The sequence below is a fragment of the Puntigrus tetrazona genome, chromosome 11 (genome assembly GCF_018831695.1).
Source record: "Puntigrus tetrazona isolate hp1 chromosome 11, ASM1883169v1, whole genome shotgun sequence".
NCBI lineage: Eukaryota > Metazoa > Chordata > Actinopteri > Cypriniformes > Cyprinidae > Puntigrus > Puntigrus tetrazona.
The window spans coordinates 1125916-1140915 of NC_056709.1; the positions used below are offsets into that span (position 1 = coordinate 1125916).

A 15000-nucleotide genomic window follows, 5' to 3' on the forward strand; every position below is an offset into this window, starting at 1 on the left:
AAAAAAATTAAAATTAAACAAAAAACCATGAGATAAAACTAAACTTGTGAACCAGGCACAAATGATGAAAGAAGTAGACATCCAAACCTTGAACGTTCCAATCAAATGTAAGTACAAAGGGGGCACCCGGATTTGAACCGGGACCTCTTGATCTGCAGTCAAATGCTCTACCACTGAGCTATACCCCAGTTGCACCAGATGACAAATCAAAAAAAAAAAAATAAAAAATTAAACGAACAAAACCATGAGATAAAACTAAACTTGTGAACCAGGCACAAATGATGAAAGAAGTAGACATCCAAACCTTGAACGTTCCAATCGTTGCAAGTACAAAGGGGGCACCCGGATTTGAACCGGGGACCTCTTGATCTGCAGTCAAATGCTCTACCACTGAGCTATACCCCCAGTTGCACCAGATGACAAATAAAAAAAAAAAAACAAATAAAAAATTAAACGAACAAAACCATGAGATAAAACTAAACTTGTGAACCAGGCACAAATGATGAAAGAAGTAGACATCCAAACCTCCAGCATCCCAAACAAATGAAGTACAAAGGGGGCACCCGGATTTGAACCGGGGACCTCTTGATCTGCAGTCAAATGCTCTACCACTGAGCTATACCCCCAGTTGCACCAGATGACAAATAATAAAAAAAAACGAAATAAAAAATTAAAACGAACAAAACCATGAGATAAAACTAAACTTGTGAACCAGGCACAAATGATGAAAGAAGTAGACATCCAAACCTTGAATGCGTCCAATCAAATGAAGTACAAAGGGGGCACCAGGATTTGAACCGGGACCTCTTGATCTGCAGTCAAATGCTCTACCACTGAGCTATACCCCAGTTGCACCAGATGACAAATCAAAAAAAAAAAAAACGAAATAAAAAATTAAACGAACAAAACCATGAGATAAAACTAAACTTGTGAACCAGGCACAAAAATGATGAAAGAAGTAGACATCCAAACCTCCAGCATTCCAATCAAATGAAAATACAAAGGGGCACCCGGATTTGAACCGGGACCTCTTGATCTGCAGTCAAATGCTCTACCACTGAGCTATACCCCAGTTGCACCAGATGACAAAAAAAAAAAAAACGAAATAAAAAATTAAACGAACAAAACCATGAGATAAAACTAAACTTGTGAACCAGGCACAAATGATGAAAGAAGTAGACATCCAAACCTTGAACGTTCCAATCAAATGTAAGTACAAAGGGGCACCCGATTTGAACCGGGGACCTCTTGATCTGCAGTCAAATGCTCTACCACTGAGCTATACCCCCAGTTGCACCAGATGACAAATCAAAAAAAAAAACAAATAAAAATTAAACGAACAAAACCATGAGATAAAACTAAACTTGTGAACCAGGCACAAATGATGAAAGAAGTAGACATCCAAACCTTTGAATCTCCAAATCGCTGCAAGTACAAAGGGGCACCCGGATTTGAACCGGGGACCTCTTGATCTGCAGTCAAATGCTCTACCACTGAGCTATACCCCAGTTGCACCAGATGACAAATAAAAAAAAAAAAACAAATAAAAAATTAAACGAACAAAACCATGAGATAAAACTAAACTTGTGAACCAGGCACAAATGATGAAAGAAGTAGACATCCAAACCTCCAGCATCCCAAACAAATGAAGTACAAAGGGGGCACCCGGATTTGAACCGGGACCTCTTGATCTGCAGTCAAATGCTCTACCACTGAGCTATACCCCAGTTGCACCAGATGACAAAAAAAAAAAAAAAAACGAAATAAAAATTAAACGAACAAAACCATGAGATAAAACGAAGCAGGCACAAATGATGAAAGAAGTAGACATCCAAACCTTGAACGCTCCAATCGTTGTAAGTACAAAGGGGGCACCAGTTTGAACCGGGGACCTCTTGATCTGCAGTCAAATGCTCTACCACTGAGCTATACCCCAGTTGCACCAGATGACAAAAAAAAAAAAAAAAAAAAATTAAACGAACAAAACCATGAGATAAAACTAAACTTGTGAACCAGGCACAAATGATGAAAGAAGTAGACATCCAAACCTTGAACGTTCCAATCGTTGCAAGTACAAAGGGGGCACCCGGATTTGAACCGGGACCTCTTGATCTGCAGTCAAATGCTCTACCACTGAGCTATACCCCAGTTGCACCAGATAACAAATCCAAAAAAAAAAAAAAAAAATAAAAATTAAACGAACAAAACCATGAGATAAAACTAAACTTGTGAACCAGGCACAAATGATGAAAGAAGTAGACATCCAAACCTCCAGCATCCCAAACAAATGAAGTACAAAGGGGGGCACCCGGATTTGAACCGGGACCTCTTGATCTGCAGTCAAATGCTCTACCACTGAGCTATACCCCAGTTGCACCAGATGACAAATCAAAAAAAAAAAAAAACAAATAAAAATTAAACGAACAAAACCATGAGATAAAACTAAACTTGTGAACCAGGCACAAATGATGAAAGAAGTAGACATCCAAACCTTGAACGTCCCAATCGCAAAAGAAGTACAAAGGGGCACCCGGATTTGAACCGGGGACCTCTTGATCTGCAGTCAAATGCTCTACCACTGAGCTATACCCCAGTTGCACCAGATAACAAATCAAAAAAAAAAAAAAAAATAAAAAATTAAACGAACAAAACCATGAGATAAAACTAAACTTGTGAACCAGGCACAAATGATGAAAGAAGTAGACATCCAAACCTTGAATCCCAAACAAATGAAGTACAAAGGGGCACCTGATTTGAACCGGGGACTCTCTTGATCTGCAGTCAAATGCTCTACCACTGAGCTATACCCCAGTTGCACCAGATGACAAAAAAAAAAAAAAAAAATAAAAAAATTAAACAAACAAAACCATGAGATAAAACTAAACTTGTGAACCAGGCACAAATGATGAAAGAAGTAGACATCCAAACCTTGAACGTTCCAATCATGCAAGTACAAAGGGGGCACCTGGATTTGAACTGGGACCTCTTGATCTGCAGTCAAATGCTCTACCACTGAGCTATACCCCAGTTGCACCAGATGACAAATCAAAAAAAAAAAAATAAAAAATTAAACGAACAAAACCATGAGATAAAACTAAACTTGTGAACCAGGCACAAATGATGAAAGAAGTAGACATCCAAACCTTGAACGTTCCAATCGTTGCAAGTACAAAGGGGCACCCGGATTTGAACTGGGACCTCTTGATCTGCAGTCAAATGCTCTACCACTGAGCTATACCCCCCAGTTGCACCAGATGACAAATCAAAAAAAAAAAATAAAAATTAAACGAACAAAACCATGAGATAAAACTAAACTTGTGAACCAGGCACAAATGATGAAAGAAGTAGACATCCAAACCTCCAGCATCCCAAACAAATGAAGTACAAAGGGGCACCCGGATTTGAACCGGGGACCTCTTGATCTGCAGTCAAATGCTCTACCACTGAGCTATACCCCAGTTGCACCAGATGACAAATCAAAAAAAAAAACAAATAAAAAAATTAAACGAACAAAACCATGAGATAAAAACTAAACTTGTGAAGCAGGCACAAATGATGAAAGAAGTAGACATCCAAACCTTGAATGTTCCAATCGTTGCAAGTACAAAGGGGGCACCTGGATTTGAACCGGGACCTCTTGATCTGCAGTCAAATGCTCTACCACTGAGCTATACCCCAGTTGCACCAGATGACAAATAAAAAAAAAAAAAAAAAAAAAAAATTAAACGAACAAAACCATGAGATAAAACTAAACTTGTGAACCAGGCACAAATGATGAAAGAAGTAGACATCCAAACCTCCAGCATCCCAAACAAATGAAGTACAAAGGGGGCACCCGGATTTGAACCGGGACCTCTTGATCTGCAGTCAAATGCTCTACCACTGAGCTATACCCCAGTTGCACCAGATGACAAAAAAAAAAAAAAAAATAAAAAAATTAAACGAACAAAACCATGAGATAAAACTAAACTTGTGAACCAGGCACAAATGATGAAAGAAGTAGACATCCAAACCTTGAACGTTCCAATCGTTGCAAAAAGTACAAAGGGGCACCTGGTTTGAACCGGGACCTCTTGATCTGCAGTCAAATGCTCTACCACTGAGCTATACCCCAGTTGCACCAGATGACAAATCAAAAAAAAAAAAAAAATAAAAAATTAAACGAACAAAACCATGAGATAAAACTAAACTTGTGGCACAAATGATGAAAGAAGTAGACATCCAAACCTCCAGAATCCCAAACAAATGAAAGTACAAAGGGGCACCAGTTTGAACCGGGGACCTCTTGATCTGCAGTCAAATGCTCTACCACTGAGCTATACCCCAGTTGCACCAGATAACAAATCCAAAAAAAAAAAAAAACAAATAAAAAAATTAAACGAACAAAACCATGAGATAAAACTAAACTTGTGAACCAGGCACAAATGATGAAAGAAGTAGACATCCAAACCTCCAGCATCCCAAACAAATGAAGTACAAAGGGGCACCTGGATTTGAACCGGGGACAGCTGCAGTCAAATGCTCTACCACTGAGCTATACCCCAGTTGCACCAGATAACAAAAAAAAAAAAAAAAAAAACGAAATAAAAAATTAAACGAACAAAACCATGAGATAAAAACGAAGCAGGCACAAATGATGAAAGAAGTAGACATCCAAACCTTGAATGTTCCAATCGTTGCAAGTACAAAGGGGGCACCCGGATTTGAACCGGGACCTCTTGATCTGCAGTCAAATGCTCTACCACTGAGCTATACCCCAGTTGCACCACATGACAAATAAAAAAAAAAAAAAAAAAAAAATAAACGAACAAAACCATGAGATAAAACTAAACTTGTGAACCAGGAACAAATGATGAAAGAAGTAGACATCCAAACCTTGAACGTTCCAATCAAATGAAGTACAAAGGGGGCACCCGGATTTGAACCGGGACCTCTTGATCTGCAGTCAAATGCTCTACCACTGAGCTATACCCCAGTTGCACCAGATGACAAATCAAAAAAAAAAATAAAAAAAATTAAACGAACAAAACCATGAGATAAAACTAAACTTGTGAACCAGGCACAAATGATGAAAGAAGTAGACATCCAAACCTCCAGCATCCCAAACAAATGAAGTACAAAGGGGGCACCAGTTTGAACCTGGGACCTCTTGATCTGCAGTCAAATGCTCTACCACTGAGCTATACCCCAGTTGCACCAGATGACAAATAAAAAAAAAAAATAAAAAAAAAAATTAAACGAACAAAACCATGAGATAAAACGGCAGGCACAAATGATGAAAGAAGTAGACATCCAAACCTTGAACGTTCCAATCGTTGTAAGTACAAAGGGGCACCCGGATTTGAACCGGGACCTCTTGATCTGCAGTCAAATGCTCTACCACTGAGCTATACCCCAGTTGCACCACAAATGAAAAAAAAAAAAAAAAATTAAAAAATTAAACGAACAAAACCATGAGATAAAACTAAACTTGTGAACCAGGAACAAATGATGAAAGAAGTAGACATCCAAACCTTGAACGTTCCAATCGTTGCAAGTACAAAGGGGGCACCCGGATTTGAACCGGGGACCTCTTGATCTGCAGTCAAATGCTCTACCACTGAGCTATACCCCCAGTTGCACCAGATGACAAATCCAAAAAAAAAACAAATAAAAAAATTAAACGAACAAAACCATGAGATAAAACTAAACTTGTGAACCAGGCACAAATGATGAAAGAAGTAGACATCCAAACCTCCAGCATCCCAAACAAATGAAGTACAAAGGGGGCACCCGGATTTGAACCGGGGACCTCTTGATCTGCAGTCAAATGCTCTACCACTGAGCTATACCCCCAGTTGCACCAGATGACAAATCAAAAAAAACAAAAAAAAAACGAAATAAAAAAAACCATGAACAAAACCATGAGATAAAACAGGCACAAATGATGAAAGAAGTAGACATCCAAACCTTGAACGTTCCAATCGTTGCAAGTACAAAGGGGGCACCCGGATTTGAACTGGGACCTCTTGATCTGCAGTCAAATGCTCTACCACTGAGCTATACCCCAGTTGCACCAGATGACAAATCAAAAAAAAAAAAAAATAAAAAATTAAACGAACAAAACCATGAGATAAAACTAAACTTGTGAACCAGGCACAAATGATGAAAGAAGTAGACATCCAAACCTTGAACGTTCCAATCAAATGTAAGTACAAAGGGGCACCAGTTTGAACCGGGGACCTCTTGATCTGCAGTCAAATGCTCTACCACTGAGCTATACCCCAGTTGCACCAGATGACAAATCAAAAAAAAAAAAAAATAAAAAATTAAACGAACAAAACCATGAGATAAAACTAAACTTGTGAACCAGGCACAAATGATGAAAGAAGTAGACATCCAAACCTCCAGCATCCCAAACAAATGAAGTACAAAGGGGGCACCCGGTTTGAACTGGGGACCTCTTGATCTGCAGTCAAATGCTCTACCACTGAGCTATACCCCCAGTTGCACCCAGATGACAAAAAAAAAAAAAAAAAAAAAAAAAATTAAACGAACAAAACCATGAGATAAAACTAAACTTGTGAACCAGGCACAAATGATGAAAGAAGTAGACATCCAAACCTTGAACGTTCCAATCAAATGAAGTACAAAGGGGCACCAGTTTGAACCAGGGACCTCTTGATCTGCAGTCAAATGCTCTACCACTGAGCTATACCCCAGTTGCACCAGATGACAAATCAAAAAAAAAAAAAAAAAATAAAAATTAAACGAACAAAACCATGAGATAAAACTAAACTTGTGAACCAGGCACAAAATGATGAAAGAAGTAGACATCCAAACCTTGAGCGTTCCAAACAAGTACAAAGGGGCACCAGTTTTGAACCGGGGACCTCTTGATCTGCAGTCAAATGCTCTACCACTGAGCTATACCCCAGTTGCACCAGATGACAAATAAAAAAAAAAAGAATAAAAAAATTAAGCGAACAAACCATGAGATAAAACTAAACTTGTGAACCAGGCACAAATGATGAAAAGTAGACATCCAAACCTCCAGCATCCCAAACAAATGAAGTACAAAGGGGCACCAGTTTGAACCGGGGACCTCTTGATCTGCAGTCAAATGCTCTACCACTGAGCTATACCCCAGTTGCACCAGATGACAAATAAAAAAAAAAAAAAATAAAAAAAAAAAAACGAACAAAACCATGAGATAAAACGAAGAACAGGCACAAATGATGAAAGAAGTAGACATCCAAACCTTGAACGCTTCCAATCAAGCAGCAAGTACAAAGGGGCACCAGATTTGAACCGGGACCTCTTGATCTGCAGTCAAATGCTCTACCACTGAGCTATACCCCAGTTGCACCAGATGACAAATCCAAAAAAAAAACAAATAAAAATTAAACGAACAAAAACCATGAGATAAAACTAAACTTGTGAACCAGGCACAAATGATGAAAGAAGTAGACATCCAAACCTTGAACGCATCCCAATCGCTGCAAGTACAAAGGGGCACCCGGATTTGAACCGGGACCTCTTGATCTGCAGTCAAATGCTCTACCACTGAGCTATACCCCAGTTGCACCAGATGACAAATCAAAAAAAAAAAAAAATAAAAAATTAAACGAACAAAACCATGAGATAAAACTAAACTTGTGAACCAGGCACAAATGATGAAAGAAGTAGACATCCAAACCTCCAGCATCCCAAACAAATGAAGTACAAAGGGGCACCAGGATTTGAACCGGGGACCTCTTGATCTGCAGTCAAATGCTCTACCACTGAGCTATACCCCAGTTGCACCAGATAACAAATCAAAAAAAAAAAAAAAATAAAAATTAAACGAACAAAACCATGAGATAAAACTAAACTTGTGAACCAGGCACAAATGATGAAAGAAGTAGACATCCAAACCTTGAATGTTCCAATCGTTGCAAGTACAAAGGGGGCACCAGGATTTGAACCGGGGACCTCTTGATCTGCAGTCAAATGCTCTACCACTGAGCTATACCCCCCAGTTGCACCAGATGACAAAAAAAAAAAAACGAAATAAAAATTAAACAAACAAAACCATGAGATAAAACTAAACTTGTGAATCCAGGCACAAATGATGAAAGAAGTAGACATCCAAACCTCCAGCGTCCCAATCGTTGCAAGTACAAAGGGGCACCCGGGATTTGAACCGGGACCTTCTTGATCTGCAGTCAAATGCTCTACCACTGAGCTATACCCCAGTTGCACCAGATGACAAAAAAAAAAAAACAAATAAAACTTAAAACAGAACAAAACCATGAGATAAAACTAAACTTCAAATGAACCAGGCACAAATGATGAAGAGAAGTAGACATCCAAACCTCCAAATTCCCAAACAAATGAAGTACAAAGGGACATCAAAACCACGAATTTGAACCTGGGGGACCTCTTGATCTGCAGTCAAATGCTCTACCACTGAGCTATACCCCAGTTGCACCAGATGACAAATCAAAAAAAAAAAAGAAAAAAAAATTAAACGAACAAAACCATGAGATAAAACTAAACTTGTGAACCAGGCACAAATGATGAAAAAGAAGTAGACATCCAAACCTTGAACGTTCCAATCAAGTTGCAAAAGTACAAAGGGGGCACCAGTTTGAACCGGGACCTCTTGATCTGCAGTCAAATGCTCTACCACTGAGCTATACCCCCAGTGGCACCAGATGACAAATAAAAAAAAAAAAAACGAAATAAAAAATTAAACGAACAAAACCATGAGACAAAACTAAACTTGTGAACCAGGCACAAATGATGAAAGAAGTAGACATCCAAACCTCCAGCATCCCAAACAAATGAAGTACAAAGGGGCACCTGGATTTGAACCGGGGACCTCTTGATCTGCAGTCAAATGCTCTACCACTGAGCTATACCCCAGTTGCACCAGATGACAAATCAAAAAAAAAAAAACAAATAAAAATTAAACGAACAAAACCATGAGATAAAACTAAACTTGTGAACCAGGCACAAATGATGAAAGAAGTAGACATCCAAACCTTGAACGTTCCAATCAAATGTAAATACAAAGGGGGCACCTGGATTTGAACCGGGACCTCTTGATCTGCAGTCAAATGCTCTACCACTGAGCTATACCCCAGTTGCACCAGATGACAAATAAAAAAAAAAAAAAATAAAAATTAAAACGAACAAAACCATGAGATAAAACTAAACTTGTGAACCAGGCACAAATGATGAAAGAAGTAGACATCCAAACCTTGAACGTCCCAAACAAATGAAAGTACAAAGGGGGCACCAGTTTGAACCGGGGACCTCTTGATCTGCAGTCAAATGCTCTACCACTGAGCTATACCCCAGTTGCACCAGATGACAAATAAAAAAAAAAACGAAATAAAAAATTAAACGAACAAAACCATGAGATAAAACTAAGCAGGCACAAATGATGAAAGAAGTAGACATCCAAACCTTGAGCGTTCCAATGCAAATGCAAGTACAAAGGGGGCACCTGTTTGAACCGGGACCTCTTGATCTGCAGTCAAATGCTCTACCACTGAGCTATACCCCCGTTGCACCAGATGACAAAAAAAAAAAAAAAAACAAATAAAAATTAAACGAACAAAACCATGAGATAAAACTAAACTTGCATGAACCAGGCACAAATGATGAAAAAGAAGTAGACATCCAAACCTTGAGAACGTTAAACAAATGCAAGTACAAAGGGGCACCAGTTTGAACCGGACCTCTTGATCTGCAGTCAAATGCTCTACCACTGAGCTATACCCCAGTTGCACCAGATGACAAATAAAAAAAAAAAAAAATATAAAAATTAAACGAACAAAACCATGAGATAAAACTAAACTTGTGAACCAGGCACAAATGATGAAAGAAGTAGACATCCAAACCTCCAGCATCCCAAACAAATGAAGTACAAAGGGCACCCGGATTTGAACAAGGGACCTCTTGATCTGCAGTCAAATGCTCTACCACTGAGCTATACCCCAGTTGCACCAGATAACAAATCAAAAAAAAAAAACGAAATAAAAAAATTAAACAGACAAAACCATGAGATAAAACTAAACTTGTGAACCAGGCACAAATGATGAAAGAAGTAGACATCCAAACCTTGAATGTTCCAATCGTTGCAAGTACAAAGGGGCACCCGGTTTGAACCGGGACCTCTTGATCTGCAGTCAAATGCTCTACCACTGAGCTATACCCCCAGTTGCACCAGATGACAAATAAAAAAAAAAAACGTAAATAAAAAAATTAAACGAACAAAACCATGAGATAAAACTAAACTTGTGAACCAGGCACAAATGATGAAAGAAGTAGACATCCAAACCTTGAAGCATCCCAAACAAATGCAAGTACAAAGGGGCACCAGATTTGAACCGGGACCTCTTGATCTGCAGTCAAATGCTCTACCACTGAGCTATACCCCCAGTTGTTGCACCAGATGACAAATCAAAAAAAAAAAAAAAAAAAAATTAAAAATTAAACGAACAAAACCATGAGATAAAACTAAACTTGTGAACCAGGCACAAATGATGAAAGAAGTAGACATCCAAACCTCCAGCATCCCAATCAAATGAAGTACAAAGGGGCACCAGGATTTGAACCTGGGACCTCTTGATCTGCAGTCAAATGCTCTACCACTGAGCTATACCCCAGTTGCACCAGATGACAAATCAAAAAAAAAAAAAAATAAAAATTAAACGAACAAAACCATGAGATAAAACTAAACTTGTGAACCAGGCACAAATGATGAAAGAAGTAGACATCCAAACCTTGAACGTTCCAATCGTTGCAAGTACAAAGGGGGCAATCTGTTTGAACCGGGGACCTCTTGATCTGCAGTCAAATGCTCTACCACTGAGCTATACCCCCAGTTGCACCAGATGACAAATAAAAAAAAAAAAATAAAAAAAAAATAAAACGAACAAAACCATGAGATAAAACTAAACTTGTGAACCAGGCACAAATGATGAAAGAAGTAGACATCCAAACCTTGAGCATCCCAAACAAATGAAATACAAAGGGGCACCCGGTTTGAACTGGGGACCTCTTGATCTGCAGTCAAATGCTCTACCACTGAGCTATACCCCAGTTGCACCAGATGACAAATAAAAAAAAAAAAAACGAAATAAAAAATAAAACGAACAAAACCATGAGATAAAACTAAACTTGTGAACCAGGCACAAATGATGAAAGAAGTAGACATCCAAACCTCCAGCATCCTAAACAAATGAAGTACAAAGGGGCACCCGTTTGAACCGAGGACCTCTTGATCTGCAGTCAAATGCTCTACCACTGAGCTATACCCCAGTTGCACCAGATGACAAATAAAAAAAAAAAAAAATTAAATAAACAAAATTAAACGAACAAAACCATGAGATAAAACGGCTAAGCAGGCACAAATGATGAAAGAAGTAGACATCCAAACCTTGAACGTTCCAATCGTTGCAAGTACAAAGGGGCACCCGGATTTGAACCAGGGACCTCTTGATCTGCAGTCAAATGCTCTACCACTGAGCTATACCCCAGTTGCACCAGATGACAAATCAAAAAAAAAAAAAAATTAAATAAAAATTAAACGAACAAAACCATGAGATAAAACTAAACTTGTGAACCAGGCACAAATGATGAAAGAAGTAGACATCCAAACCTTGAACGTTCAAATCGTTGCAAGTACAAAGGGGCACCAGTTTGAACCGGGGACCTCTTGATCTGCAGTCAAATGCTCTACCACTGAGCTATACCCCAGTTGCACCAGATGACCAAAAAAAAAAAAAAAAAAACAAAAAAAAAATAAAACGAACAAAACCATGAGATAAAACTAAACTTGTGAACCAGGCACAAATGATGAAAGAAGTAGACATCCAAACCTTGAACGTTCCAATCGTTGCAAGTACAAAGGGGGCACCCGGATTTGAACCGGGGACCTCTTGATCTGCAGTCAAATGCTCTACCACTGAGCTATACCCCAGTTGCACCAGATGACAAATAAAAAAAAAAAAAAATAAAAAATTAAACGAACAAAACCATGAGATAAAACTAAACTTGTAGAACCAGGCACAAATGATGAAAGAAGTAGACATCCAAACCTCCAGCATCCCAAAACAAATGAAGTACAAAGGGGCACCAGTTTGAACTGGGACCTCTTGATCTGCAGTCAAATGCTCTACCACTGAGCTATACCCCAGTTGCACCAGATGACAAAAAAAAAAAAAAAAAAAAAAAAAATTAAACACGAACAAAACCATGAGATAAAACTAAACTTGTGAACCAGGCACAAATGATGAAAGAAGTAGACATCCAAACCTTGAACGTTCCAATCGTTGTAAAGTACAAAGGGGCACCAGGATTTGAACCGGGGACCTCTTGATCTGCAGTCAAATGCTCTACCACTGAGCTATACCCCAGTTGCACCAGATGACAAATCCAAAAAAAAAAAAACAAATAAAAATTAAACGAACAAAACCATGAGATAAAACTAAACTTGTGAACCAGGCACAAATGATGAAAAAGTAGACATCCAAACCTCCAGCATCCAAACAAATGAAGTACAAAGGGGCACCAGGATTTGAACTGGGACCTCTTGATCTGCAGTCAAATGCTCTACCACTGAGCTATACCCCAGTTGCACCAGATGACAAAACAAAAAAAAAAAAAAAAATAAAAATTAAACGAACAAAACCATGAGATAAAACTAAACTTGTGAACCAGGCACAAATGATGAAAAGTAGACATCCAAACCTCCAGCATCCTTTGCAAACAAATGAAGTGAGCCAAAGGGCACAAATGGATTTGAACCCCCCAGACCATTTTGATCTTGATCTGCAAATCAAATGCTCTACCACTGAGCTATACATCCCTGGTTCGTTGCACCAGATGACAAAAACAAAAAAAATTGGAAAAATTGAACGTAAATAAAATCCTGATTAAAAACAAAACCATGAGATAAAACGCAAGCAGAAACCAGGCACAAATGATGAAAAGAAGTAGACATCCAAACCTTGAACGTTCCAATGCAAATGCAAGTAAAAGGGGCACCAGATTTGAACCGGGGACCTCTTGATCTGCAGTCAAATGCTCTACCACTGAGCTATACCCCAGTTGCACCAGATGACAAATCCAAAAAAAAAAAAAAAAAAAAATTAAACGAACAAAACCATGAGATAAAACTAAACTTGTGAACCAGGCACAAATGATGAAAGAAGTAGACATCCAAACTCCAGAACGTTCCAATCAAATGAAGTACAAAGGGGCACCCGGATTTGAACCAGGGACCTCTTGATCTGCAGTCAAATGCTCTACCACTGAGCTATACCCCAGTTGCACCAGATGACAAATCCAAAAAAAAAAACAAATAAAAATTAAACGAACAAAACCATGAGATAAAACTAAACTTGTGAACCAGGCACAAATGATGAAAGAAGTAGACATCCAAACCTCCAGCATCCCAATGCGTTGAAGTACAAAGGGGGCACCAGATTTGAACCAGGGACCTCTTGATCTGCAGTCAAATGCTCTACCACTGAGCTATACCCCAGTTGCACCAGATGACAAAAAAAAAAAAAAAAAAAAAATAAAAATTAACCGAACAAAACCATAAACTTAAAAACCAGGAGGCAAATGATGAAAGAAGTAGACATCCAAACCTTGAGCGTTCCAATCGTTGCAAAATACAAAGGGGGCACCAGGATTTGAACCGGGGACCTCTTGATCTGCAGTCAAATGCTCTACCACTGAGCTATACCCCAGTTGCACCAGATGACAAATAAAAAAAAAAACGAAATAAAAATTAAACGAACAAAACCATGAGATAAAACTAAGCCAGGCACAAATGATGAAAGAAGTAGACATCCAAACCTTGAACGTTCCAATCAAATGCAAGTACAAAGGGGGCACCTGTTTGAACCGGGACCTCTTGATCTGCAGTCAAATGCTCTACCACTGAGCTATACCCCCAGTTGCACCAGATGACAAATAAAAAAAAAAAAAAAAAAAAATTAAAACGAACAAAACCATGAGATAAAACTAAACAGGGCACAAATGATGAAAGAAGTAGACATCCAAACCTTGAACGTTCCAATGCGCTGCAAGTACAAAGGGGGGCACCCGGATTTGAACCGGGACCTCTTGATCTGCAGTCAAATGCTCTACCACTGAGCTATACCCCAGTTGCACCAGATGACAAATAAAAAAAAAAAAAATAAATAAAAAATTAAACGAACAAAACCATGAGATAAAACTAAACTTGTGAACCAGGCACAAATGATGAAAGAAGTAGACATCCAAACCTTGAGCATCCCAAACAAATGCAAGTACAAAGGGGCACCAGGATTTGAACCGGGACCTCTTGATCTGCAGTCAAATGCTCTACCACTGAGCTATACCCCAGTTGCACCAGATGACAAATAAAAAAAAAAAAAAAGAAATAAAAAATTAAACGAACAAAACCATGAGATAAAACTAAACTTGTGAACCAGGCACAAATGATGAAAGAAGTAGACATCCAAACCTCCAGCATCCCAAACAAATGAAGTACAAAGGGGCACCAGATTTGAACCGGGACCTCTTGATCTGCAGTCAAATGCTCTACCACTGAGCTATACCCCAGTTGCACCAGATGACAAATCAAAAAAAAAAAAAATAAAAATTAAACGAACAAAACCATGAGATAAAACTAAACAGGCCAGGCACAAATGATGAAAGAAGTAGACATCCAAACCTTGAACGTTCCAATCGTTGCAAGTATACAAAGGGGGCACCCGGTTTGAACAGGGACCTCTTGATCTGCAGTCAAATGCTCTACCACTGAGCTATACCCCAGTTGCACCAGATGACAAATAAAAAAAAAAAAAAAAAAATAAAAAATTAAACGAACAAAACCATGAGATAAAACTAAACTTGTGAACCAGGAACAAATGATGAAAACATCCAAACCTTGAACGTTCAGATCGTTGCAAGTACAAAAAGGGGGCACCTGGTTTGAACCGGGGACCTCTTGATCTGCAGTCAAATGCT

At 38.8% G+C, this 15000-nt stretch overlaps 23 non-coding genes across 23 annotated transcripts; all 23 read right to left on the reverse strand.

Moving 5' to 3' along the window:
* Positions 1-117: 117 nt before the first annotated feature.
* trnac-gca lies at positions 118-188 on the reverse strand. Its single transcript has one exon. It is a non-coding gene; the product is annotated as a tRNA-Cys (tRNA).
* Positions 189-333: 145 nt separating this feature from the next.
* On the reverse strand, positions 334-405 carry trnac-gca. The gene has a single exon. It is a non-coding gene; the product is annotated as a tRNA-Cys (tRNA).
* Positions 406-554: 149 nt separating this feature from the next.
* trnac-gca lies at positions 555-626 on the reverse strand. Its single transcript has one exon. It is a non-coding gene; the product is annotated as a tRNA-Cys (tRNA).
* A 375-nt stretch (positions 627-1001) lies between these two features.
* On the reverse strand, positions 1002-1072 carry trnac-gca. The gene has a single exon. It is a non-coding gene; the product is annotated as a tRNA-Cys (tRNA).
* Positions 1073-1436: 364 nt separating this feature from the next.
* Positions 1437-1508, reverse strand: trnac-gca. Its single transcript has one exon. It is a non-coding gene; the product is annotated as a tRNA-Cys (tRNA).
* Positions 1509-1656: 148 nt separating this feature from the next.
* On the reverse strand, positions 1657-1727 carry trnac-gca. Its single transcript has one exon. It is a non-coding gene; the product is annotated as a tRNA-Cys (tRNA).
* A 350-nt stretch (positions 1728-2077) lies between these two features.
* trnac-gca lies at positions 2078-2148 on the reverse strand. The gene has a single exon. It is a non-coding gene; the product is annotated as a tRNA-Cys (tRNA).
* A 151-nt stretch (positions 2149-2299) lies between these two features.
* trnac-gca lies at positions 2300-2370 on the reverse strand. Its single transcript has one exon. It is a non-coding gene; the product is annotated as a tRNA-Cys (tRNA).
* A 151-nt stretch (positions 2371-2521) lies between these two features.
* On the reverse strand, positions 2522-2593 carry trnac-gca. Its single transcript has one exon. It is a non-coding gene; the product is annotated as a tRNA-Cys (tRNA).
* A 793-nt stretch (positions 2594-3386) lies between these two features.
* On the reverse strand, positions 3387-3458 carry trnac-gca. The gene has a single exon. It is a non-coding gene; the product is annotated as a tRNA-Cys (tRNA).
* A 368-nt stretch (positions 3459-3826) lies between these two features.
* On the reverse strand, positions 3827-3897 carry trnac-gca. The gene has a single exon. It is a non-coding gene; the product is annotated as a tRNA-Cys (tRNA).
* A 791-nt stretch (positions 3898-4688) lies between these two features.
* trnac-gca lies at positions 4689-4759 on the reverse strand. The gene has a single exon. It is a non-coding gene; the product is annotated as a tRNA-Cys (tRNA).
* A 145-nt stretch (positions 4760-4904) lies between these two features.
* trnac-gca lies at positions 4905-4975 on the reverse strand. Its single transcript has one exon. It is a non-coding gene; the product is annotated as a tRNA-Cys (tRNA).
* Positions 4976-5326: 351 nt separating this feature from the next.
* On the reverse strand, positions 5327-5397 carry trnac-gca. Its single transcript has one exon. It is a non-coding gene; the product is annotated as a tRNA-Cys (tRNA).
* Positions 5398-5542: 145 nt separating this feature from the next.
* On the reverse strand, positions 5543-5614 carry trnac-gca. The gene has a single exon. It is a non-coding gene; the product is annotated as a tRNA-Cys (tRNA).
* Positions 5615-5763: 149 nt separating this feature from the next.
* Positions 5764-5835, reverse strand: trnac-gca. Its single transcript has one exon. It is a non-coding gene; the product is annotated as a tRNA-Cys (tRNA).
* Positions 5836-7489: 1654 nt separating this feature from the next.
* Positions 7490-7560, reverse strand: trnac-gca. The gene has a single exon. It is a non-coding gene; the product is annotated as a tRNA-Cys (tRNA).
* Positions 7561-7925: 365 nt separating this feature from the next.
* On the reverse strand, positions 7926-7997 carry trnac-gca. The gene has a single exon. It is a non-coding gene; the product is annotated as a tRNA-Cys (tRNA).
* Positions 7998-10568: 2571 nt separating this feature from the next.
* Positions 10569-10640, reverse strand: trnac-gca. The gene has a single exon. It is a non-coding gene; the product is annotated as a tRNA-Cys (tRNA).
* Positions 10641-11441: 801 nt separating this feature from the next.
* On the reverse strand, positions 11442-11513 carry trnac-gca. Its single transcript has one exon. It is a non-coding gene; the product is annotated as a tRNA-Cys (tRNA).
* Positions 11514-11884: 371 nt separating this feature from the next.
* Positions 11885-11956, reverse strand: trnac-gca. Its single transcript has one exon. It is a non-coding gene; the product is annotated as a tRNA-Cys (tRNA).
* A 1276-nt stretch (positions 11957-13232) lies between these two features.
* On the reverse strand, positions 13233-13304 carry trnac-gca. The gene has a single exon. It is a non-coding gene; the product is annotated as a tRNA-Cys (tRNA).
* Positions 13305-14082: 778 nt separating this feature from the next.
* Positions 14083-14153, reverse strand: trnac-gca. Its single transcript has one exon. It is a non-coding gene; the product is annotated as a tRNA-Cys (tRNA).
* Positions 14154-15000: the final 847 nt, after the last annotated feature.